The 27915-nt window shown below is 39.7% G+C and overlaps 1 long non-coding RNA gene across 2 annotated transcripts in view; it reads right to left on the bottom strand.

Moving 5' to 3' along the window:
- Positions 1 to 27915, bottom strand: part of LOC142442690 (uncharacterized) — a 133247-nt gene that overhangs the window by 72540 nt on the left and 32792 nt on the right. The window lies entirely within an intron of this gene.

The raw sequence follows: 27915 nt of genomic DNA on the forward strand, positions 1-27915 counted from the left end.
TCTCTTGTTACACCAGCCATTAGCAACTAAACTAACATATCTATTCATGACATGCATTGGGATTTCCTTTCACCAGGTCTGCATAAAAGATGTTTATTCTCATAATGTCTTTATTTATTTGTCTGTACAAAGCAATTATTTTCAGATGACACGTGGTTTCTTAATGTATATGTTGCTATTAACACTTTTCTATACAATTTGAAAGCATCTCACATGCTCAAAGATTATTCTAATATTCTTTAAAATATCTCATGTATATGGACATTAGACCTCCACTCAAGTACTTCCTCAATGCAAGGACACTTTGTTCTACTAAATTGGCATTTCTTGATGCACACCTTCCTGACACAATCGCTGAAGACAAATGGGTGCATAAGAAAATGTGGTGAAGAAAGCTGATGGTGCCTGGATATCAAAAGATATCACATCTGGGGTTCTAAAGGCTTTCAGGTAAGCAAGCAGCCATCTATCTGAAAAGCAACAAAGCCACATGGAAGAAGCACACCAGCGTGTATGACCATGAGGTGTAGAAGGGATCAGGTATCAGACATCAAAGAACAAAAATATCATATCATTTTTAAATGACGGGGAGTGCGGACTGGGGACCCAAAGCCCATCTGTATTTAACTGGACATCCCCTTACCGAAGAGACTGGGAAGGAGACGAGCCAGTCAGGGTGCAGAGTATCAACAATGAAACATACAATTTTCCTCTAGTTCTTAAATGCTTCCTCCCCCCACTATCATGATCCCAATTCTACCTGACAAATCTGGCTAGACCAGAGGATGTACATTGGTACAGATAAGAACTGGAAACATGGGGAATCCAGGACAGATGATCCCTTCAGGACCAGTGGTATGAGTGATGATACTGGGAGGGTGGAGGGAAGGTGGGGTAGAAAGGGGGAACAGAATATAAGGATCTACATATAACCTCCTCCCTGGGGGATGGACAACAGAAAAGTGGGTGAAGGACGATGTTGGATAGTGTAAGATATGACAAAATAATAATTCATAAATTATCAAGCGTTCATGAGGGAGTGGGGAGTGGGCAGAGAGGGGGAAAATGATGAGCTGATATCAAGGGCTCAAGTAGAAAGCAAATGTTTTGAGAATGATGATGGCAACAAATGTACAAATTTGTTTGACACAATGGATGTATGGATTGTGATAAGAATTGTATGAGCCCTCTATAGAATGATTAAAAATATATATTTTTATTTGAAATTTATATGCATGATATATATCATGCATATAAATTTCATTTGCATGCTTATAGTTATACAGTAACATAATTGTAATTAAAAACCTGGGAAGTGAAAATAAATTAGAGATGAGCTGTACTGTATGTATGATATATTAATTTCAATGATGAGATGCTTATATTATAACTACACAAATAGCCATTAAATTTAATGGAAGCATTCTATCTAAATCTCTGTTTATCTTATCACATTCTCATTATTAATAAAGATCATTTAAAATTAAAACTATAAATAAACTAATTAAACAAAGCTAAGGTTCCTTTTTCCTTCATCATGATTTTCGTTATAGGCTTTGCCTTTGACCAAAGAAAGCAAGTGAAAAACAATGACTACTACATACATCTATGGTAACAAATATCAAAGAGTTATCTTTCCATTTTTATATCTAGTGGGGTTTCTTTTTACAGTTTTCAATCAGGTAGTCCTAATATTCACATAAATTTTAAAGTATACCCTCTCATGACAAATTACCCTCATCTTGAATTGGGGACTGGGACCCAGCCAGCATTTTTATTTTCCAGAACATAAGAAGTCCAGATTTTCCAGAGAGGTCTGTCCAAATCCAACCAGAACTTGCCAGGGGTTAAGGATGCAGGCCTACTATTTGAATGTCTGACTTGTTCTAATACTGGCTTTAAAATAAGAATTTTAAAGACAAAGAAAAATTGGAATTGGTTACTGTGATTAATACTTAGCTGCTAAAGTAATTCTCAGGATTTGTTGTCTTTGAGCCTCGTAGCAGTAACAAATTCACATTAGCCATCAGTATAAAAGCAATGGGAAGTATAACTGCTTAGTTCTACTACTGAGTCTTTTACCTATAACACTTCTGAAATACTAGTTGTGTTTGAGATTCCTTTGAAAAATGGGAGGAGACACCAACAAGTTGGAAAAACTAGGCAAGCATGCTAAACAGACCCTCTACAACAAAGATATGAGATACCAAATGAAACAGACACCGATGATAATTCTGGAATCTTGAGTTTCATAGAAAAGGATGAAGAAGTAGATTGAATACTGACCAGGGAGAAGAAACTAAATAAAGGCCATGAGAGAAGAGATAGCTAAGGTGAGTTAATTATAAACCAGCCTGACACAGCATCGCCATTTAAAACTTTGCAAGTGGCATTAGATCAGGACAGCAAACTGACAATGGGTTCCACTCACCATGGGCAGAATAAGAAAGTAACAGTATCAACGTGGTCTAACTACAGTCAAACGTGTGGCAGCATTACCTACTAGGCAAGGGCGACTATCTCTTCCTGTACCACCTGCTCAGTGGTAGACGACCACATTAGCCAAAGCTGCCTTCAACAGTGCTACACAAACAGCACACAGAAATCTGTGCACACCCACATTCTGCTAACAGCCACCGGGAGCCAGTGGGTGAGGACCTAAAAACACATTGTCATATGAGCTAAACTCAGCAATCGCCCCCACCAAAAACAGACTCAGCAAAATGACAGCAATAAATGTATGCTCAGTGGTAATTACACTGCACGTAAATGGATTAATGTACCAATCAAGAGTCACAGTAGCATACTCTTTCAGAAAGCAGGACTCATCAGTATGCTGTGTACAGGAGACACATCTTAAACACAGAGGCAAAAACAAACTAAAAATCAAAGATGATTAAAAAATTATATCAAGATAATGGCAACTAAAAAGTCAAGAATACATTTTGAGAAAATCAGTTTTAGGCAAAAACGAGTCTAAGCGATGAAGAAGGACATCATAAAATGAGCATGGGGTCGATTGAACAAGAAGACACAGCCATAATAAAGGTGTATGCACCCCATGACAATCCCTTTAAATACATAAAGCAAACCCTAACATAATTGATGAAAGAAATATACAGTCCTACAATAACTGTGGGAGGCTTTCATACAACATCAAACGATAGATAGATAAACAGACAGACAGACAAACAACCCCTTGCTGCTGTGAGCAACTCTTTAGGACAGGGCAGCTCCGTCCCTGTGTGTTTTGGATACTGCAACTCTTAAAAGGAGTCGAAAGCCCTGGCTTTCTCCCACCAAGCAGCTGGTGGTTTCTAATAGCTGACTTTGCTGATAGCAGCCCAACGCAAACCACTACATCACCAAGGCTACAGTTAAATGAATGCAAAACCAAATTGTGTCATATCCTCAACCCCAAACCAAATCTTTACCATTGAGTTGATGCTGACTCATAGTAACCCGGAAGGGTAGAGTAGAAATCACCCCTATGGGTTTTGTAGACTGTAACTTTTTAGAGTAGAAAGCCCATTTTTCTCATTAAAGAATAACAGTAAAATTGCAAAACACTTGCAGACATTATGCAGAGTGAATTAAGTCTATCACAAACAGAAAATATTATATGAGGTCACTAGTCGAAAAATTCAGGAAAAGATGAACCCACTAAAAGAAATATCCTTTGGTGGTTAGCAGCGATTTGAGAGAAGAGGGAAAATACCGGCTAGACCGGGGTTGATACATATTAGCCTGCGTTAAGAGAAAGGCAATATACAACAAGAGAGGGGTCAGCAAAAACTACGGTGGCAGAAGATGCTGGAGGAATACGAGAGTTAAAGATAACCAAGGTAGCTTATGAATGGCTAAAGTGAAAAGTTAAGTCCCTCCCTGTAAGGAAGAAAGGGTAAAGAAAATTAAAGACATAGTCAAAATCTGTAGAAAATACAAAGACCTCACCAAGAAAAAAATTAATAGCAATTAAAATTGGGTTGACAGTGTCCATTCACTTGTTTTTCATCTGGGTTTTCTTTTTTCACTAGTACTTCATTCTATTCCAGAGACTTAAATTAATGATGTTATTATTATAATTACCAAATGTCTCACGGAGGTTACTTATATTATTTCTCAACAAGCTGATAATGCTGCCTCTAAAGTGGACTAGGGATATATATACATACATATATATCCCTTTTTATATGTATACATATATATATATACATCATTTTAGATATCTGAATCAATTTTGAGCTAGTGCTAAATCATGAGCCCTAATATAAGAACAATTAGTTCTTATGATATGGCCCTGCTCAATATTTGCTGTCAGGAAGTGATCACAGAACAAATGGGTGCTACAGCAAAGTATGATGGAGAAATCTGATGGTGCCTAGCAATCAGAAAGACTAGAGTCTTGGGTCTTAAAGGTTTGTCTTAAAGCAAATAGCCATCTAAGTGAGTTGTCAACTAAATTCACATGGATGGAGCACACCAGTCTCTGTGATTCAAGGTTTATTAATAATAAAATCCATGATCAAAGGAGGGAATCGTATTACGGTTTAAATTCTGAGCACCGGCTTTTCAGAAGGTTGTGGATGACAGTGAAAGCCAAAATTCTATTTGCAGAATCCTCAACTCAGATTAAGTTTCTGTTGAATTCCCTCTGACCATTGATTAAGTATGTGAATAAACTTCCCCTTGGACAGATTGCATTGGGAAGTAGATTACTTCCACCACCCCCTCTGGGACCTAACCAGAAAGGGACATTCTCCCTTGGGGGCATACCTGGATGTGTGTTTGATTGAGATCACCTATTGTTGTGGGGTTGGGGGGTTGTCATATAATCATGAGTAATGCTCTGACTATCTCAGGAAGCCCCTGGACCAGTATTGTAAGCTCCTCTAACATAATCATAGCCTCCAATCCCACTTCAGGAGTTCCATCAGTAACTAGGATATATTGATCTGCCACAGATCATATTTTATGGAAAGTTTCTTAGACCAAAAATATTTTTAACCTTTGCTATCATTGTCAGGTTGCTTTGATTTACATCTCTCAGGTGGCTAGTGATTGCAAACATTTCTTCAGATATTTGAAACTCTAAATGGGACAAGTACAAGATAACGCCAGAGACACATCCGTAAAAGGGAGACCATTAGTCCAAGGTTGTTATGGTTTCCAAAGGTTTACTAAGATTAGAGTTTTAAAGAGTTAATAAATGTTCTTTTTCAATTATAAAAAATGGGCAGAGGACATGAAAAGGCTGTTTATCAAAGCAGACATTCGGGTGTGTTTCAAATATCTGAAGAAATGTTTGCAATCACTAGCCACCTGAGAGATGTAAATCAAAGCAACCTGACAATGATAGCAAAGGTGAAAAATATTCTTTCTCTAAAGGAAATAATAAATGCTTGAGGGGTGCAGAGAGATTGGAATGCTCATACACTGCTATGTGGATGGTAAGACAGTAAAACTACTGTGGAAAGCAGTTTAGAACTTCCTCAACTGTTGGGAATAAAAATACCAAATGACGCAGAAATCACACTACTTGGTACATACCCTACCACCATAAAGAATACAGCAGGAGTACCTGTTTTCACCCATGGTCATCACAGCATGATTAGAACAGCAAGAAGATAGAAGCATCCTAAATATCACGTGTGGAGAAAGGATAAGTTTTGGTATATACACACAACGGAATACTCCATATCACAAAAGAATAGGCATGGAATTGTGAAACACGCCATGATATCGATAGATTTGGAGGACATTATGCTAAATTAAGTTAGCTAATCATAAAAGGATACGTATTGTATGAGACTACTGATATGAAAAAACATTAGACAATGCTTTTATACCATAAGAAACAGATTTTGTTGGCTATCAGAAATAAGATGGGCAGGGGTGAAAGGGAAGTAATAAAATAAAGGGTAGGTAAGTATCAACTTGACCAAAGGGAAAGGCAATATCCTAAAAGGGAAAATTGGGGGCACGAGTGGGGTGGAAGAGGGGCTGAATAGAGCGTGCCAGGGCAAGGTTGACTTAAGTTGTTGCATACAAAAAGACCAGTATTTCTGATGGATAGAGGTTGGTGGAACCCCCAGGACTATGGCCTTGAGTTGCCCTTCAAGTCTGGAAATGAGCTCACATGCCTCAATTTTCAGCCCAAACAAGTGGTCTATATGAGAAATATTAACACTAGGGTGGAATGCACATTTTAGAAAAATAAATCATTTGCCATCAAAAGGCCAGCACCTACCCAAGAACAAAGGTCAGAAGAATTAGAAAAGAAAGAGGTGTGGAGACAGGACACAGGGAAGAATTAGATAGATGATGTTATATTGTGGGGATCCCAAACAATAACATGAAGCAAAGTGTATAAGAAGTGTTTAATAGAATATTGTAAATGTTCACTTATTCACAATAAATCTAATGCCATAGAGTTTATGTCAACTCATAGCAACCCTATAGGGCAGAGTATAAGTTCTCAGTGGGGGCTCTGAGACTACAAATCTTTACGGGAGCAGCTAGTTTCATCTTCCTGTTGAGGAATGGCGACGGGGTTTGAACTACTGCTTTCTCAGTTAGCAGCCCAATGTTTAACTCACTGCCCCTCCTTCAAAATTGACCATATATTCCATTTTCTCTTCCTATGCCTGACTATCCTTCTTTCTATTATTCCAGGTGAATAGACACCAATTCCTATGCTTGGCATGGCTACTTACAAGCCAGGAACTAGAAGATATAATACAAGTATTAAACATGACTTTAGGTGAATGGCCTGGGATGTCCCATGCACCTTCCAATCAAGGTGTTTGGTTATACATAAGCAGCCTCAGCAGCTGTTCATTATTCTTATTGTTGTGGCTAATATCTTTTTTCTTTTCTTAACCACCCTCCCTCCTTACCATCTTGTCTCCACCTCCATCCCTCTGGTCATAGTGTGCAAAGACTGTTCCTTTGATGTGAAAACCATGTTTTCATTTATAATAATGGTGTCATGAAATCAATGAACATTTCTGTCCTTCAATTTTGTTCATATCATGAAGTGTTCAACAGGCAAATCGTTCTTAAGGACGCACAATATCCCATTGAATGCATGTCCCACAGTTTGTTTATCCATTTCCCAATAGACAAGGTTTTTTTATCATTTCGATTTGTTTGCTATGATATATTTTGCTGCAATAAACATTAGTATGCATGTATCCATTCATATTTTGTTCTTTATTTAGGATATATACAAGTAAAGAGATTGCAGGATCATAAATTATTTGTATTTGCATTTTTTAAAGAAGCACCAAACTGTTTTCTATAGTGATTGTATAATTTCCAATTCCAATCAACAATGTATGATTGTTCCAATATTTCCACATCTTCTCCAGTAATTACTATTTTCTGGGTTTTTTTATTTGATAAAATTATTAGTTTGAGGCAGTATCTCATTGGTATGTTAACTTGTATTTCTCTGATAGTTAATGAATGTGAACTTTTCTCCATATGACTGTTGGCCATTTCTATATCATCTTGAGTGATTGATCTGTGCATGTCTTGTGCCCATATTTTGATTGTTTTTTTGTATCAAGATGCTGTAGTTTTCTATAGATTTTAAAAATTATCCCTTTATCTGATATATCATTGCCAAATATTTTTCCCAAAATATGGGTTCTTTCTTACTCATTGAATAAGTGTTTGGATCCACACGGGTGTTGTGATTAAAGAAGGCCCCAGCTCTATATTTTGTCTTCTTTTGTGTGTGTTGCACTGTTTGGTATGAAATGTATGCCTAGTATTAGGGCCCTTCAGTTTCTAGGGTTTATATTTATTTCTTTCATCCATTTTGAGTTCATTTTTGTATACAGGTTTCTCTTTGATCCCTTTTCATTCTTTTCTTCAGGGAGAGATCCAAATTTTTCAGCACCATTTATTGAAAAGGCTATCTCTTCTCCACTTAATGTCTTTCCCCAAAACCAGGTGTCTGTAGGTACTTGATTGTATTTCTAGGTTCACTCTCCTAATCCATTTGTCTACATATTTGTCATAACGATACCAAGCATTTCTGACAACCATGGCTGTAAAATAGGCTTTGAAATAAAAATTAAAGCCTCCCTACTTTGTTTTTTATAGTGTTTGTTTATCTTGCATTTGTTTCTTTTTCTTATAAAGTTGGTGAATTGTTTTTCCATTTTTTTTAAAGAATTGTGCTGGAACTTGGATCAGAATTACATTGAAATTTATAAACTGTGTTCAGCATTTCTGACATTTTTATTTTATTAAATTGTCCTATTGGGCCTCCACTCAAGTACTTATTCAATGCAAGAACCTGTCGTTCTATTAAATTGGCATTCCAGGATGCACACTTTCCCAACAAATGTGGTGAAGAAGGCTGATGGTGCCCAGCTATTTAAAAAAAAAATAGAGTCTGGGGTGTTAAAGGCTTGAAGATAAACAAGTGGCCATCTAGCTGAGAAGCATCAAAGCCCACATGTAAGAAGCACACCAGCCTGTCTGACCACGAGGTGTAGAAGGGACAAGTTATCAGACATCAAAGAATTAAAAATCATATCAGTGGGTGCCGACCTCCCTGATATGATCAATGAAGACAAACGTGTGCATAAACAAATGTGGTGAAGAAAGCTGATGGTACCTGGCTATCAAAAGATATAGCGACTTGATCTTATATAAAGGCTCAAAAATAAACAAGTTGCCATCTAGTTCAGAAGCAACAAAGCCCACATGGAAGAAACACACCAGCCTGTGTGACCAAGAGCTGTCAAAGGGATCAGGTATCAAGCATCAAGCAACAAAAAAATCATATCATTGAAAATGTGGGTGAGTGCGGAGTGGAGACTCAAAGCCCATTGGTAGCCAACCAGACACCCCTTTACTGAAGGGTTGTGGGAGGAGATGAACCAGTCAGGGTGCAGGGTAGCAAGGATGAAACATATAACTTTCCTCTAGTTCTTAAATGCTTCCTACCCCCCACCCCCCACTATCATGATCCCAATTCTACCTTACAAATCTGGCTAGACCAGAGGATGTACATAGGTACAGAGAGCAACTGGAAACACAAGGAATCCAGGATAGATGACTCCTCCAGGACCAGTGGTGAGAGTGGCGATGCCTAGAGGGTGGAGAGAATGTGGGGTAGAAAGGGGGAACTGATTACAAGAATCTAGGTATAGCCTCCTCCCTGGGGGAGGGACAGCAGAGAAGAAGGCAGGGGGAGATGTCTGACAGTATAACATAAGACAAAATAATAATTTATGAATGATGAAGGGTTCATGAGGTAGGGGGGAGTGGGGAGGGAGGGGGAAGATGAGAAGCAGATATTAAGGGCTCAATCAGAAGGCAAATATTTTGAGAATGATGATGGCAACAAATGTACATATGTTTTGACACAATGGATGTATGTATGTATGGATTGTGATAAGAATTGTAAGAGCCCCCAATAAAATTATTAACATAAATAAATAGATAGATAGATAAATTCTCCTATCCATTAGTGTAGGACATTCTTCCGTTTGCATCTCTTTTATTGTTTTTGAAGAACTATTTTAAAGTTTTCTTTGTATAAGACCCTTTTTACCTCTTTATCTTTTTGTAGTTATTGTTATTTTAATGTCCCTTTCAGAGGCATCTTTCATACATGCAAGAATCTAATTCATTTTTGTATGCTTATCTGGTATGTTACCAAATGCTTAGGGGATATTACAGTATGTGTTTATGAATGTTGATTCAAATGATCCCATTCAGAATAAAAATATGATGATGCATAAAGGGAATACTGCTTAAACAACTGGATATAAGTATGTTCTTGGAGGAGCAAGATAAAAACCTTGTTGTTATCCAAGACCATGGTTTGCTCATGTAATCAGGTACATTTGTTTGTTTTCTCTGATGGAATCTATTCTCATAATGAAGTTTACTGTAAGAATATCAGACTCACCGGATGGTGTAAGATGTGATAAAATAATAATAATTTCTAAATTATCAATGGTTCAGGGTAAGGGGGATTGTGGAGGGAGGGGAAAAATGAGGAGCTGATACCAAGGGCTCAAGTAGAAAGCAGGTGTTTTGAGAATGATGAGGGCAACATATGTACAAATGTGCTGGACACAAATGATGTATGTACGGATTGTAAAAAGAGTTGTATGAGCCCCTAATAAAATGATCTCTTTCAAAAAAAATATCAAACTCACTCTCTAAGCAATCTCAATCTAATTTTATGACGTTAAATGCCACCGATATACCATAGAAATCCAATTCATAACTTCAGCCTAGCCCTTCCCCCTGAATTTGACTCATATGCTGTTGCTAGGCATTGCCATGTCAATACTGGCTCATAGCAACCCTTGTTTTGACTGATTATATTGGGCTTCTGCATTTGTCTCTTTCCATAAATAAATAAAATAAATTTCCAATATTTATTTCCAATAAAATAAATCTGATCCATATATTTTCTATCTGGCCAAGTCCATGAGTACAGTTACAGTTTATGTTTTTGAAAAAAGGCATTTGCAATTAATAAGTTATTAAATTCATTATCTCATTAATTACTTATTAAAACGCACTGCCATTGAGTTGTTTGACTTATACCAACTCAATATAGGATTGCTCAGACATTAACTCTTTCAGGGAACAGAAAGCTTCATCATTTTCCTTTGGGATAGCTGGTGGTTTTGAACAGCTGAACTTGGAATTAGCAGCTTTTAGGATGAGTTTTCTAGAGGAGCAAAATCAGGGAAATCTTTATATATGTAAGAAAAACTTTATGTCAAGAAATAATTTTATATAAAAAACTTTCCCAGACTACTCCAACTCAAGTCCATGGGTCAGATGTTAGCTGGAGAGACTCAAATAGCTGCTGTTGGATGATGTGAAACAGGAAGGAGCAGTGAGCATCGGGTGGCCACTGGCAGTAGGTACAGAGTAGAATGGATCCAGGGCCATGGAAACATGGCAAGGCAGCAACAGCTCCTGCCCTTATGAGGCCGCATGGGCCACTGGCCCCAGACAAGAGACTCAGTCAAGAAGGAAAGTGAAGAGCAAGAGGGAGATCCATCCTCTTCAAAGTCTCTCTTACAAAAAGGCCACAATCCCAAGGAGGCATCATCGGGTTGGACTCCACCCCTACCTCTACACAGGTACCTTCAAGCTGACAAAAGAATCTAACATTCATAGCACCCCAATGCTTATTCCACACGACCAATAGTGCTCTTTAAGCCATTGGTCTTGCAAAATTCTATCACGGCGTCTACAGCATTATTTTTACCATCAAAAGCATATTTTCGAACTACTGATCCTTTCTCTTTATTTGCAACTTTTCTATCCCAATGACCAATAAAAATCAATGCCGTATGACTACATGTATAACTCAAACTGAAGTAGTGGGTGGGTGATGTTCTTTAACTTCTCCATCATTGGTTATTGCAATTGATTAATAGCTGTATTGGTGCTGTTCCTTGTAAGTACATGAATGTTTTCTATCACAGACAACATTGCACTTCAAGGCAGATTTTGAATTGTTCTTTCTGATGATGACAGTGAAACCATTCCTCTTCAATTTGTCATTCCAAGCATAGTAAACCATTCTATTGTCTGATTCAAGATGGCTGAGACCAGCCCATTTCAGCTCACGGATGCCTAAGAATGCTGCTTTTTATTCATTACATTTAATATTTGGTGACTTCCAAGATTCATGTGTTAGTCTGCAGTGGGCAGTGGTGACAGCTTGGAACCACCAGCCACTCTGCAAGAGAAAGACGGGCTTCCTCCTCCCATCACCAGGGACACTGTGCACACTCCCAGGAGCAGTTCTCCCTGGTGCCATCGGGCCACTGTGATTCAGCATCGCCTCGATGGCATTGAATCTTGGCAGTGAGTCCAAGATTCACAAGTCACACATTATATGTTCTGATAACATAGGTTTGCGGCTGTTTCTTTTTTCATTTGGATTTGTGCCTCATCAGCTAATGGAGGTCCTCATCAGCTAATGGAGGATGGCTCAACTTGAGGAGAGAGTTCTTCACCAATCATATTGTGAATGCCTTCCATAATGAGGGTCTCATATTCTAGTACGATATCATGAAATATCCTGCTGTTATTCATAAAGTTTTCAGTGACTAACCTTTCAGAAGTGATCTACAGCTTCCTTACTCCTAGTCTGGAAGGTTCACCTGGAGTCTCTCCTGAAGGGTGACCCTGCAGGTACTCGATATAACTTCCAACATCACAACAACATGCAACTCACCACAGCACAACGAAGTGACAAACCAGGGGTGGCAAAGAGGCTAGGGAAGCAAACATCTACTATTTTCAATTCTGATAACTGGAAAGAGGCCCCCATTTTAGTTAAAATTTGGAAATAAATTTCTTATTCACCACCAAAAATTCCATCATTTGTTGTTTTTGTTTCATTTGATGTCATTTTTAATCTTATTGATTTCTTTCCCTTTAAAATATAAATGGTGCGTTTTGTTTGTTTGTTTGTTTGTTTGACCATAGACATCCCAAGCTTTATTTTTCTTACAAAGGAGACTTACCCTTCACTTTCTTAAAAGGCTCTCTCAGTGAAGCTTCTGCCAGACCAATGAGGAGTTGTGCCTGGACCATCTCTCCCGGGCACTTGCTTTTTGGGGGGCTGGTAGATTTGTGGGGAAGAATCTAAACTTCTAAGTGAACATTCATGACGGTTCAATCTTGGACCTGCCTCAAAGTTAATATTTGTCCACTTCCATTTCTGAGCACTTGCATACAACGTATTTCAAAAGCTCTGCCCAATTTCTTTTTTGAAAATCATTTTAAATGGTGCATTTTTATTCAAAGGAAAAACTCTTTGATTAATGTTCCAATGTCTTTAATTCCAGATGCTTGTCAGAGTCTCTTCCGGGTGACATTTTCAGAATGTCCTGTTTGTGGAACACATTTTAATCACCCACCCTGTGCCAGGCAGATACTGGTGAGACAAGGACAAGTAACATGCACTGCTTTGATCATCAAAGTATAGAGAGACAGACAAGGCAAATTTACATGGAAGGAAATGACATTGGCTGAGTGGATACTCTGAATCAGACATGGTGTCCAGAACAATGTTAGTTCATTTAATGTCTTAGCAACTCTCTGTGTTCAGTATTATGAGAGAACTAAATGACATTGCTTTAATCCTACCGGAGCTGAATTACAAAACTGTTCCCACAGTCTTTCAGAATTGAGAGATCTTGCCTTCCATATGGGACAACCAGGTTTGATTCCCTGTCTGTGCACCTTTTGCATAGTCACAACATGCGATTATGATGCTGGAAAAGGGTCAGCAGAACTTGAAAACTGAAATAGACTAGGAAGAAAAGTTTGCTGACCTACTGCCTGAAAGCAGCCGATAAAAAGATGCTATATCTTTTGATAGCCGCGGACCATCAGCTTTCTTCGCCACATTTGCTTACGCACCCATTTGTCTTCAGCGATCATATCATGGAGGTGAGCACACAATGATATAATTTTTTGTTCTTTGATGCCTCTTTCTTTTTAAAATCATTATATTGGAAATTCTTACAGATATTATACCAATCCACAGTTGAATTAGATCAAGCATACTTGTACAATTACTGCCACCATCATTTTCAAAACATTTTCTTTCTTCTTGAACTCTTTGATATCAGCTCCCCGTTATACCCTTCCTCCCCCACACTGACCCCCAGGAACTCTTATTCTTTTTTTAAAAACATTTTATTAGGGGCTCATACAACTCTTATCACAATCCATGCATATATATACATCAATTGTATAAAGCACATCTGTACATTCTTTGCCCTAATCATTTTCTTTTCTTTTTTTACATTTTATTAGGGGCTCATACAACTCTTATCACAATCCACACATATACATACATCAATTGTATAAAGCACATCCGTACATTCTTTGCCCTAATCACTCTCAAAGCATTTGCTCTCCACTTAAGCCCTCTGCATCAGGTCCTCTTTTTTTCCCCTCCCTCCCCGCTCCCCCCTCGCTCATGAGCCCTTGATAATCCACAGATTGTTATTTTGTCATATCTTGCCCTATCCGGAGTCTCCCTCCCCCCTCCCCCTTCTCTGCTGTCCATCTCCCAGGGAGGAGGTCACATGTGGATCCTTTTAATCAGTTCTCCCTTTCCAACCCACTCACCTCCACTCTCCCAGCCTCGCCCCTCACACCCCTGGTCCTGAAGGTATCATCCACCCTGGATTCCCTGTGCCTCCAGCTCCCATATTCACCAGTGTACAATCTCTGCCCTATCCAGTCCTGCAAGGTAGAATTCGGATCATGGTAGTTGGGGGTAGGAACCATCCAGGATCTGGGGGAAAGCTGTGTTCTTCATCGGTACTACATCGCACCCTGACTGACCCGTCTCCTCTCCTAAATCCCTCTGTGAGAGGATCTCCAGTGGTCGACACTTGGGCCTCGGGTCTCCACTCTGCACTTCCCCCTTCATTCACTATGGTATACACACACACACACACACACACACACACACACACACACACATATATATATATATATTCTTTTTTTTTTTGCATGATGCCTTATACCCGGTCCCTTTGGCACCTCGTGATAGCACCGGCTGGTGTGCTTCTTCCATGTGGGCTTTATTGCTTCTGAGGGAATTCTTATTCTTATATTATAACTTATTATTGTTCTTATTTTCCCTCAGGCAGTTTCAAATTGCTGACTTTGCAATTAGTAGCCCAAGACATAACAAACAAGCAAACAAAAGTTAAAAAATAAACAGAGTTGATGAGTTTAGGAACACCCAAGAGCAGAGTCAGAAGGCAGTCCTTTAGACAAGCTTGGTGATTGTGGAATTTTTTGGTTGGTTACCTTGCTATTCCTTCTGTGGGGAAGGTGATCACACAATGATGATTTTGTTCTTTGGTGTCTGCTACCTGATGCCTTCATCACCTTGTGATCGCACCAGCTTGTGTGCTTCTTCTCTGTGGGCTTTGTTGCTTCCGAGCTAAGTGGCTGCTTATTTACCTTCAAGCCTTTAAGACCCCAGATGGTATATCTTTTGATAGCCGAGCACCATCAGCTTTCTTCACCATGTTTGCTTATGCACACGTTTGTCTTCAGGGAGGTGGGTATCATGGGCCAATTCCTTAATAGACATGTTTTTGTTTTTATATACTTATGTAAGGATCACTGCTTTTACTTCTCTACAGAATCCAACCTAACACAAGGATCTTCTTTCTTTTCTCTGACCTTCACTTTCCCCAACCAAGGGCCATACTAATCTCTCCTAATAACTCTTGCCATCCTTCCATCTAATAAATATGCTGGTTGTATTTCTTCTATGACAGATTTATTTGCTCTTCCTGCACGCCATGGGGTATTTAAAATCTTCTTGATTTAAATGCATCAATTATTCTTAGCTCTTCCTTATTTTTATTCTCCAGCTTTTGCATGCATATAAAGTAATTAAAAATGCCCTGGCTTGGATAAGGTCACCTTTATCCACAAAGTGACATCACTGATTTTTAACATATTAAAGAAGACTTTTTGAAGCAGACTTGGCCAAGGCAAGACATCTGTTGATTTCTTGACTACTGTTTCAACAAGTGTTGATCATGCATCCAGGTAAACGAAAAACCTTTACAACTTCAACATTGTATACATTGACTATGATGGTGTTTTTTAGGATTTTAATTTTTTCCATTTTGAAGTATAATCCATAATGGTGGTAATAATTTCTTTTAGAAGAATTAATAATACCAGACTAACCCGAAGGAGGTGGAGATTAAAGATGTCCCAATTGTCCCACTCTTCCAAAGTGTTCCATTTTGCCTTACTTCTCCTGTGAGTGTATTTCCTCAGGTCTCTAGGATTTGTGATTCATTACAATGCCTCAGAGAAACTCATGGAACTTTAAGGAAATAGCTCACATGGTTGTGGCACTGTTCAGTCCCCAATGCAGAAGTCAGCCAGAGGCAAGCCAAGTGTGAGGTCCAGAGCCAGAAGCCAGATGTCTGAAAGTCAAAGCACATCTTCTTGCTTCTTACATAGCTGTAGGAACACAGGCTCTTTTTCTTTTAGCATGCAATACCAAGGAAACCAAGGATCGTGTCTCCAAACACACCTTCAAGTACAGTATTGCTGGAAGATGCTCCCGAGGAAACAAAAGGTGTGACTTCGTTCATACAGTCTGCTAAAGTCAGGTCTTAATCCCACCTGAACCTGTCCATTACTGTAGTACAAAATAGTCCAAAATGCGACTATAGAAACAGGCAGAGAGTCCAAAATTATATCACAGAAGGAAGGGCAATGTTAAATGATTACAACTCAATAATCAAGATGCTAATGAAGTAATGATGTTCATTAGCAAATGTTTCAACTCCGCTTTCTGCAAGCAAGTCTGTGTCACTGTTGATCCTATCTGTGAATGCGTCTTTTTCCTATCTTGATGTCATATTCTTCTTCAAATATTTTACACTCTACAAGTTTCAGACTCTTGTGAAATCCATTTTGATCCTTTTTTATTCCTTTGTATTTTTATTTACATTTTGCTTTCTTCGTCTATCCTTGATGTCGTCGCATAGGTCTTCAGTCATTCGTGTTCAATGCACCAAATTTGGTCTTGAGCTTGTTCCTAGATTCAGGTGGCATATGTTCAAGGACATACTTGATTCTTTTGGACTTGCCGTAACCATCTACACCCACGGCTTGAAATTGCTAATAAACTATTGAAGGCTCGTTCCACAATTGGGCCCTAACTGATGATGCTGACCTTCTCCCTTGTCTCTTTCCATCGATGTCAATTTGATCCCTTCATATTCCCTCTGGTCATATTCATGTGTAGAGGTTCAGCTCGTGGTGTTGTAAAGGAGTACAAAGCAGCTTTTTATTATGAAAACTTTTCATCACCTTTCAATCTCATTGATTCCACAAACTTTTTGAAGGCCCTCCCACATATTTGCAATTAATAATTTGCTGATTTGGGGAAATTGTATTGTGTGACCTTTAGTGTCATTTCTATCACCAAGGCCATGTTTTCTAAATGCATACCATCCTTTCTTATTTCCAACTTTCAAATTCTAATTAGTAATAATTATGAATGCATCTTGATAGCATAACTGATCAAATCCAGATAGCTGAAGTTGGTAAAAATCGTCACAAGGCACAAGCTTGAATAACAGTAGTAGTAGCTGATTTTCCCTGCAGGCAATTGTCCATCACCATCAGTGTTCTACTTCACGATCGATTTCAAAATGTCCTTTTTATGATGAATATGACACCGTTCCTCTTCCATTTATCTTTCCTGACATTTAATCATTTGTCAAATTCAAAAGGCCAAGTACAATTCAGTAATACATAGGATACTTATCTTTATGCATTTCATATCATTTTTGACAAATCCAGTTTTCCTAGATTTATCATATTTCATATATTCCACATTCTGATCATGATTACTGTTTGTAGTGGCTCCTTCTTATTTTGAATCATGCCACATTCTCAACCTAAGCCCCTGGAAGCTCTCCTCCATCTATGTGATTAAGGCAGACTGTCCTTTGAGGAGGCAGCTTGTGCCAATTGTATTGTGATAATTTTCCAATACTATTTATAAAATATTCACTGGAATAATATTTAGAAATAGATGCTCGGGTTTTTCTCTGTATCCTCTTTTATTCTGAAGGCTGTGCTGAAACTTGTCTACCTGGATGACCTTACGAGTACTTGAAGTACTGGCAGCATCGCTTCTGGAATCGGAGCATCATTAACGGCGCTGCAGTATAACCAACTGAGAGATGAGTGCCGGTTAGTAGGCTAGCGGCATAAAATAGCTGGGCGAGAGATTTTTCTCATCTCTTATGCTATGGTGCTAGTGGTTCTCCAAGCCACAGCAACAACAACAAAAACCCAAAACTCACTGCCATCTAGTCAATTCTGCCTCATAGTGGTCCTGTAGGACAGGGTCAAGAACTGTCATTATGGATTTCTAAGACTGCCACTCAGCACTACATGAGATTGAGTTTATAGCTTTCCTAAGTGGATTTACAAGTTGTGTTAGGTTAATTATAGAAACAAATCTAGAGACAATCATTTATGTGTAAGAAAGAGCTTTCTATCAAGAAGTAATTATACATCAAGCAAACATCGTAGGCTAGTCCAGATGAAGTCCATAAAAGCCAATACTAGTCCATAATTCCCTCTTCAGACTCATGCAGCCATGTGCCATGATGCAGAATGCAGGAAGATCACAGGCTGATGAGTGTGGAGTCTGGTGGACCCAAAGGCAGTGGAAACATCTCAGGGCTCTCACAGGCCTCAGCATGACTCTGGCAGCTCTCCGAGTGACACCAGAGCAGGAAGCTGAAGCACACAGAGAGAGGCCAGCTTCTAGAGAGCCGTTTATCTCAGTAGCCCTCCAATCAATCTGGGAACTGATTGATATGCTGAACTCTTCCCACATGTTCATACAGGAGACAAGTTGGCACAAAAAACTATCACGCATGTCCTGGAACAAGCCATGATAATATATTAAGAATATAAGTAGAATAGTTTTTTAAATCCACTGGAACAAAGTGCAAAAGCCAGGGAAACTGATCTGACGCCTAACTGTTTCATTTAAATCCCTCACTCACACCACATGGTAGGGTATGCAAGGAAGTTTTCTATCTCTATTAGGGCAACTTTTGAGTGAGTGTATACTGTCTGTCTGCTTTCTTTCATAAATAATAAAAAATATGTTGTTCATTTGTTAACCTGTATTCAAGCTCTGATTAGAACACACTGTATATAAACAATTCATATGATTTCTTTTTGCTTTCTTCCTAATGGCCTCCTGCCTATCTAGAATTTGTAGACCACCTATGATGGACCAGGCAGATTGGCATGACGCATCTCATATTTAATTGGGTAAAGCAGGCTTTAATGGAGCTGGTGCAGCCTAGATTTGTTGTGCTATAATTATCATGCAAGTCCTGTTCGTACTTTCTGCACAAAATCTTAAACATTCAGTAGGCTAACTTCTATTGCGGTGTGTGTCTAGTAGGTACATCAGGGATATTTTATGCTAGATGTAAATTATTGGCTGTTAAAGAGTTAAACCCATGTAGTTATCCGAAGGACCATTCAGGGTCGCGCAGTTTTAATTCATAAACCTCTGGAACGTCAGTGCCATTCTTTCAGAGGTGGTGACTCCTGCATTCAATTTCCATTTGTTAGCCTAGCCGTGTTCACAAACTTCTAAATATATAAAGAACTTAAAGTTATTTTATTTGCCCATAAACTTCAAGCCATGCCTGTGTTAGTCTGGGTAAACTAGAGAAACAAATTCATAGAGATCCATGTGTATAAGAAAGTGGTTTATATACAAGAGTAATTGAATATTCAGAAAACATCCCAACCCAGTCAAGATCAAGTCTGTAAGTCCAATATTAACTCATATATCTGATACCAATCCATAAAGTCCTCTTTAGACTCACGAAAGACATGCAATAATGCCAAATGCAGGAAGATCACAGGCCAGTGGGTGCAAAGTCTTGTGAATCCAGTGGCAGTAGAAGCATCTCAGCACTGGCAGGGATACCCATGTGGCTCCTCCAGTTCCCAGGGCATGCGGTCTATCCGCGTAGTGTCGTGTGTCTAGTAGAGCGCCTCTCAGGGAGTGAGCCTGTGTCTTGCCTCCAGCGAGCTATTTATCTCCTTAGTGCCTCCAAATGAGGTCATCAAGGGGTGATCTGATTGACAGGCTAGACTCCACCCCTTCACTCTTAAGCCTATTACATCCCAAATTGACACCAGATTATATAACTACCACCATACCTATGAAGCACCAAATGAAGCAGAGATTTGAACTTTATCTGCCTGTTTGCATGGGGACTACCAAACCATATAATTCACCACCTTTCTTTTACTGTCTTTAGCTATTTTACTGACTCATCAGATATAGTTGGTCATGTGAGTCAAATTCATTATGCAAGTGCTTAATTTATTTTACATGTGAACAACAATCCTTACAGCAATTTCTTGTGCCAGAAATTACTTGCTTATGATGTTACTTGTGCTTGTATCCCAGCTGCATTCATAATTCAGTAAAATGTGCAATACAAACAACTGCATGTCGGCATTCATTCATTTGGCCAAAATAAACATGATGCTCTTGTGAATGCTCAAGAGGTAAGAATGAAGAAATTGTACTGCTTCTGAAACTTCAGGAAAGTCTCAAAACTTCCTCTCTGCAAAATGACATAACCCCATTTTGGACTTGTACAACTAACGGCCTCCTAGTGGAGAGGTTATTATAAGTTCCTTGGGAGAGTTAGAAGGAACAGTGCACATCAGTGACTGGGGTGAAGTGAAATTTCTTAGTGCGGCTCTTCTGTCCATAATCTCTTTTTGACATATTGTACATTCTGGCCCCTTTTCCCATGGTGATAATCCTATTTTGGAGGGAGTTCTCTGTTTTACTAAAGGATAGGATTAAGGTGGGAAGCATTGGGTGTCATAAGTCTGTTCTGTCTCACAGTACAGCAGCATGCAGCATTGTCCTTTTCTGTGCACATAGTCACAAAAGTCATTTCAGCCCACTGTTGCAGCCACCATGTCAATCCATCTACTTAAAGGTCTACCGCTTTCTCACTGCCCTTCCACTTTCTCAAGCATGATGTCTTTCTCCAGATGCTGATGTCTTCTGATAACCTGTACAAATATGTGAGATGACGTCTGACCAACCTAATTTCCAAGGTGTATTCTGGCTGTACTTCTCCAAAGATAGAGTTCATTACTCTTCTGGCAGTCATCAGCATTTTCAGTATTCTTTGCCAATTCTATACTCAAAATCTTGAGTTTTTAACTTGTAAATGCATATGACTGTAAATACCATGGCTTGGACCAGGTGCACCTTAGTGCTCAGCATGACATCTTCCTGCTTCCTGCTTGCATGAGCATTGATTGTGGATCCACGCAAGGTGAAATCCTTGGCCATTGAAATCCTTTCCCATTTGTCATAATGTTATCTGTTGTTTCCATTGTGAGGGTTTTGATTTTCTTCCCATTGACTTGCCGTCCATACTAAAGGTTGCACTCCTTGCTCTTCGCCAGCACGTGCTTCAAGCCCTCACTTTTAGAAAACAAGCCTGAGTTATGTGAGTATTATAGATCGTTCATAAGCCTTCCTCCAATCTTGCATTTTTTTCTTCATATAATCCAGCTTCTCAGATTATTTGTTCAGCATACCAGTTTAATAAGTTTGGTGAGAGGATACAACCCTGACTCACACCTTTTCTGATTTTAACCCATGCAGTCTTCATTCCCTTGCTCTGTCTACACACTGCCTCCTGGTCCGTGTACAGGTTTCACCTGAGCATGGTAAAGTTCTGCAATTCCTATATGTCTCGTGGGTATTTAGAGTCTTGTGTTTTTTGGTCCACAAGGCCACATAGCCGTTGCATAGTCTATAAACCAAAAGTAAACATCTTTTGTGAATTCTCTGCTTTCATCCAACATCCCTCTGACATCATTAACGATATCCCCTATTCCACATCCTCTTCTAAATCCAGCCTGAACTTCTGGCTCCTCCCTGTCAATGTACAGCTAAAACCATTGTCGAATGAACTTCAGCAAAATGTTAGTGGCATGTGATACAATGATGTAGTTCTGTAATTTGTGCGCTCTGCTAGTTCATCCTTTGTGATAGTTATGTGTTTTGTGCCAACATGGCTCCCATAGATACATGTTGGCAGAGTTTATCCTGTCAATCAGTCACAACTTGGTTGGAGGACAATTGAGATAAATAGCTCTTTAAGGCCAGCCTCTTCCGCCCTGGTGATTGGAGCAGCATGCTGTTGCCTGAGTTAGCTGCTCTGCATTACCTGTGGGCCGAACCAACTTGTGGATCATGTCACTGTGCATCATTGCACCGTGAGGCTCCAACAAGACCTACTTTGCTATGCTGCTGCGCTACTAGCCTCTGTTACAGCTTGACATCTCATCTTCCTACTGTTGCCACCCCCACCTTGCCATTTCTGCTGCCTGCAGGTGGACTTTGCTCATCTTGCCTATGGGCAGACACTGCACATCCTACGAGACACTCTGCTGTCTGCTTCCTTGACATTGGACCAGCAGCATGGGTGAGATGGAAGGACCTTCAGTATATTAAGTGTCCCACAAAAGTGAGTTGAACTGAGTCCTCTGTGCTGCTGTGTGGACTACTTAGTAGTGTAGTCCTTCTTACTATATAAACCTGTCCTTTCATCTATATAATCAAAAGTGTTCTGGTTTTGCTTCTCTTGAGAACCCTGCCTACTGTACCTTTCTTTAATGGGTACAACTATGGACCATTTTCAGTCAGTTGGCCATGTACCTGTCTTCCAAATTTCTTAGCATGGACACTTTCAAATGCTTTTGCATAATCAATAAACCACAAGTAAACATTTTTCTGATACTCTGTTTTTACCAAGATCCATTAGATATCAGCAATGGTAGTCTTAATTTCCTTTGGGTTTTGGTCCACTGAAAGCAAAATCCACATCACCGTCAAAGTCATTCCTCTGTGTACAAGAGAACCAGCTTGAAAGCAGAGACAGAGAATCTCGGGACCCTCAAAGAAGAACCACCCCCATCGAAGCAGCCCCAAGATCCCTGACTTCAATGGTAAAGGCTAAGACCAAAGGCATCAGTGACTGTAGCAGGAAGACCGTGAGATAGAGCAAGGGAGCCAAGCTGAGACAGGGCAGATATATCTGAGACAATAAAACAGAGAGGGGGAATGGGGATGGAAATTCTTGGCTCAAAGAGTTGATAGACAAGAGACCACGTGGCTGAGAAGCTGAGGACCAGAGATACTTGATTTCTGACTGAGGAGAGATACGACTGTGAACCACTGATTGTATCATTCCTGTTACTGACCTTCCTTGTGGGAACGTGCCTATGGTAAACTTCCCTAAATGTGATAGTCCAGGGTGACTAGAGAAACAAATTCATAGACACTCATATGTATGTAAGAGATAGCTTTATATCAAAGAGCAACTGTACATTAAGAAAACCACCAGCCCAGTCCAGATCAAGTCCATAAGTCTGATATTAGCTCATTTGTCAAATACCAGTATATAAATTCCTCTTTGAACTCACAAAACACATGAATGCAGGACAATCACGGGCCAGTGTGTGGAAAGTCTTGTAGATCCAGTGGTGGTGGAAGCATCTCATCGCTGGTGTGGGACTCCACCTGGCTCCTGCAGCTCCAGAGCTCTAGCATAGCTCCATGTGTTTTGTCCTCAGTAAGACAAAGCAGAGAGTGTGTATAGCTGGCCTCCAGTGAGCTTTTGATTGTCCTAGCGCTTCCAATGAGGTTATCAAGAAGCAACCTGTATGACAGGCTAGACTCCACCTCTTCACTCTTAATAGTCTCAAGTTGGCACCAGATTATGGAAGTACCACACCTACTAAATTCCTGTGATTGTGAGTTCCATGTATGAATTCTCTGTGGTCATTGCCATGAGTTTTGGAACCCAGAGTGTTGTAGGAGGAATGGTTGTTGTCAGAATAGGTCAAGGAAGATAGATCAGGGTGGCATGAGGCAACAGCCTTGGGCAGATGTGGAGATGAATTCTTCGCCTATGTGTGGCCTGCAGAAGTCAGACATGGCCCCCAAGCCATTTTTTTAATGCTCCCCTAGTATTCTGGCTTCACCAAGTCCAACATAGGCTATGGTCATTTAGCAGCTCACTTTTTGGGTACACACAGTGTTATAAAGTTAAAAATACATGATCCTTTAGTCTTTCTTGTATTCTAAAATATGTCATATAAATGAAATTAATTTTGATGCAAAGAGAGTTTCATATTTTATTACCTATGTCAAATTTTCTGTGAAATTTCATGGCACCCTAGGATATTTGCATAATTCTCTCTTGGTGGAATTCCTGCTTGGGACGTCTTTGCATATTTCTAGCTCAGTTTACTGTCAAAGACAGGGTATTTGCATACATTTCCATATTCTGGTCCAGTAAAATGCGTTTTGATTCAATCTGAATTGTGTGTGCTGGCTTTTCCCACCCCCTTTCCATCATTTGATTCTAGAGAAGTAGAGCTTTGAACTCTTTTAAAACAAGAAGTTACAACAATAAGTATACATCAAAATAGAATTAACCTTTATTTCCTCCCTTTCTGTTACTGCAGTATTCAACCTGCATCCGTAATAATTGAGTTCCCTTCACTTAGGAGAGGAACACAGGCAGAAGTGGCAGAAAAACTTGATAGAACCAAAATGCTTTGGCATCAGCTACACGAGAGGTGTATCTTGGGTTTGCATCTTCCTGTCTATTGAACTTTTGAGCAGACTCCCAGTTTCCTGTACCATCTACCAATCAGGGTTATGTGTATAACCCCTAGCCCAGTGCTTAACCATACTAAACTCTTAACAACTAGTAACTCTTAACAACTACACTCTTAACAACTAAACTCTTAACAACTAGTAATGCTAACTCTCTTAGTTCCCTCAAATGATTAGACAGCTACTTGGTACTAAGTTTGGGTCCTAGTATGTGACTATGATCCATTTTAAGGCATAGTTACAAAGTAAGCTGCAATCGTTGGGTCAAGAAAATGTTATGTAGTGGGAGAAACAGACAGCAGGAGAGCTGTTTGTGCACACTGCTTTGGCTTACAGAGGAAATAATTAACTATGGCAGGTGGCAGACTAGGCAAGAGGCATTTCAGCTGAAAGAGAATGTAGTTTTTCTAGCATATAGAGTTAATTAGACGAGAGGGTTCCTAATAAGAAGTTGTGTTGTCTTAAGGAGTGTTCTCTCTTTTACCTCTTTGGGTTCTAATATTTATGGCAAGGGCAACACAGAACTCAAGGACAAATTCATGCTTAAAAAGTTTATGAAGGAAGTAAACTAATTATAATGCCAGTGAGAAATGCTCAGGGTTGGGTTGTTTATGAGGACCTGTTACAAAGTTCTTTCAGGTCTGCTAATAAATACCCAAAGGGATGTACCACTTTGCAGTAATCCTCAACCCAAAGGGATTCAGCTCAAGCTTAGTGAGTCAGCAAACCCACCTGTCAGAATTAAGTGCCTGGAGGTACCCCAGTCCAGTAAGCCTCAGCCCAAAGGCACTCGGGTCCATTTCCATGGTTCAGTAAGCCCAACTCCCCCAATTAAATGCCCAAAGGAACCCCACTTCACAAGCCAGCTCCTGACAAAAGCACTCAGCTACACTTGCTCCGTGGGTTGGGAAGTCCATCCCTCTGCCCCATAAACTGACTGCTGTTGCTTCTCTGTTGTTATAACTGTTGTCTGGGCCCAGAAGATTCCTTGCATAAGGATCTCAGGTCCAGAGGACACCCTCCACTCTTGGCTCTTTCTGGAAATGAGATCTCTTCCTCCTGCTTCTCAGAGGGCTTTATACACAGCAAGATGGCATTCCAGGGAATCCTGTTCAAAATTACTCCTGGGTGAATCCTAGCTCTCTTCCCCCCTATCTCTCTTCCCCCACATTCTCACCAGACACAAGTAGGAAAAGGCTATTTGGTGGGAGGTCCAGATTGGCTAGAAAAGTCACATTAAATAATCCACTTCCCCTGCAGCAATAAAGGCATCAAAATACTGATTTTTCTCCAGCAACTTTGGCCTCCAAGTTTCCAGATATCCTTTGCTCTTAGGAGATAGCCCTACCCCCACAATGGGAAGCCTCCTCACAAAAACCCCACCTCCAGCTGCAGTGTAGACCAGCCACTTTATGGCCTTCAGTCACGCGTCCTCACGCCTAATTCACCAATGTCATTGTCATACATCCCAAGTATCCCCAGTCACCCGACTTCACGTCAATATTGATCACCTCGGTGCTCTTAGCATTCCTGAATCTGCCCACACCTTTGACCCTCCTGGATCACACAAGCCCTTCCACCAGAATGTGTTGCCTGTCATCAGAAAGCTCTTCCTTTCTAACCTTCTAGAATGAATGGACAATTTCTTTAACTTATCCGTGAATCTAGACTATTCTTGAAGACACCATCTAGTTCTTTTATTTACCAATGATAGTTGTGTTAGACAGGGTTCTCTAGAGAGACAACACCAGATTGCTAATTATTTTTATATATATTTATAAAGATAGATAGACATACAACACAAGAAATGAACTTTTAAATTATATACAGATAGATATGTAATACAAGAAATGAACAGTTAAATTATAAAGCAGTACAATTGGCTCAGTGCACTCACTCCCGTGAGAGTTGTGAGACACTGGCAGTCCTTCAAATCTTGAGGGCCACCAGGTAGTCCTCTGTAGAGAGATTCAGGCTATCCCGGCACAGGCAGCAAACAATAGTCTAAGTATTTCTTCAACTGATGGAGTTTGAGGTCGCTTCCTCTCTGATCTCAGTTGCTGCAGACACAAAGGAGGTGACACTTCGGTCTAAGGCAGCTCTTATTCGGACACCAGAGAGTATGTGTGTTAATGCACTAAAACCTTCATCCTTGTGCTTTCTTAATGCTTTAGTTGCATAAAATAGTGTCATCATAGCTCCAAATCCAGTGAGTGATCCCAGCAGGAAGCTAAGAGGAAAATGGAGAACCACCATAGTTAAAGAAAGAAAGAAATTTCAAATTTTGAATCAGGTCACCGCTTGTCTGACGTGGCTAAATACAAACATGGCTAAGTCGATATTGTCAACGTTTTAAAAAATTAAAATGTGGTTAAAGTGGCTAATGGAGCAAAATGTGTGAACTCATTAACCATACAAAAAAGAGCCCAGACCACTGAAGAGGGTGAAAAGCGACTGCTCATTGGACACACCAGAAACAACGGGATGGTGAGAGCATACCCAAGGCAGTGACTTGCCAGAAGGCCAGCTGCCCCAGAGTGATTAACGTCTTGGAAAAGTGAATCTATAAGTGTAACTCTGGTACCTCAGATCCAGTTATTTGGTTTTCTATTATTTCTTACGGGAAAATATGTTCAGTTCTTGAATAGTTTGGTGTTTCAACACGGATTTGGAATGAATTGAGTTCAACAGCTGAATAATGTGTTTCTGCATCCAAGTGACTGACTGTTTCTAAGGGATATTACTTAGTATTGCTTTTTGGAGTCACCTGCCAAGTCATTTTGCCAAATAGAATGACTAATTCTCTGCTTTGGTCTTTCACTTTCTTCCTTTGTTCCCCTACAGTGTCAATATGAGCCAGAAACGATTGCATGGTAGTGAAGTTTTTCTTTTGAGTTTATGTAAAAGGGGTCTTGGAAATGTTTGTGGAAACATGAATTTAAAAGAATTGGAATTTTCTCTGAACTTTTCAAAGTCTTCTCATATATTAGCTACCATGATGTGCTTAGTCATCATGAGTGCACTGTTGTGCAGAATTCCCTCAGGGTACCACTCCAAGGACCATTAGCTTGGCTTCTTCCCACTCTCTTTCATCACACCAGGAAAAACCAAATTTAGAGGATGTCTTTGCCACTATTTACACTAAGAAATATAATTTTCAAAACTTGGCATGGAACGCGTATTTAGAACCTTAGACATTTTGTTTCCTATCTTGTTTATTGTGTGTCCTCGCTTATTAAGAGCCCACAGCTTATCAACAACACGACAGAAGTCAACCTTGATATATTATTCATCTCACACATCATAATTAACATCATAATTCCCCCTGGTTCCCTATACAAGATTTTAGATCATGTGTAATTTCCCACTCTACAACTATCAGGTCTTATTAAATGACATTGAACCTCCCTCTGTCAGGCATCATTGAATGCACCTATCCTCAGCTCTCCCAAAGCTCATCACAGATCAGTCATTACCTGGGACCATTGCTTTGTCCTGATTCATGAACTCAATACGTTAAATAATCTTTAATTGTTACAGAATCCATAAGCTGCAGGAAAACTTTGGTTCTGCACACACCACACTGAATGCTTCAGAGGATGAAGGGGAAGTTTATTATGGAA

This window comes from Tenrec ecaudatus, chromosome 3 (assembly GCF_050624435.1).
Source record: "Tenrec ecaudatus isolate mTenEca1 chromosome 3, mTenEca1.hap1, whole genome shotgun sequence".
In the NCBI taxonomy this organism is placed as follows: Eukaryota; Metazoa; Chordata; class Mammalia; order Afrosoricida; family Tenrecidae; genus Tenrec; species Tenrec ecaudatus.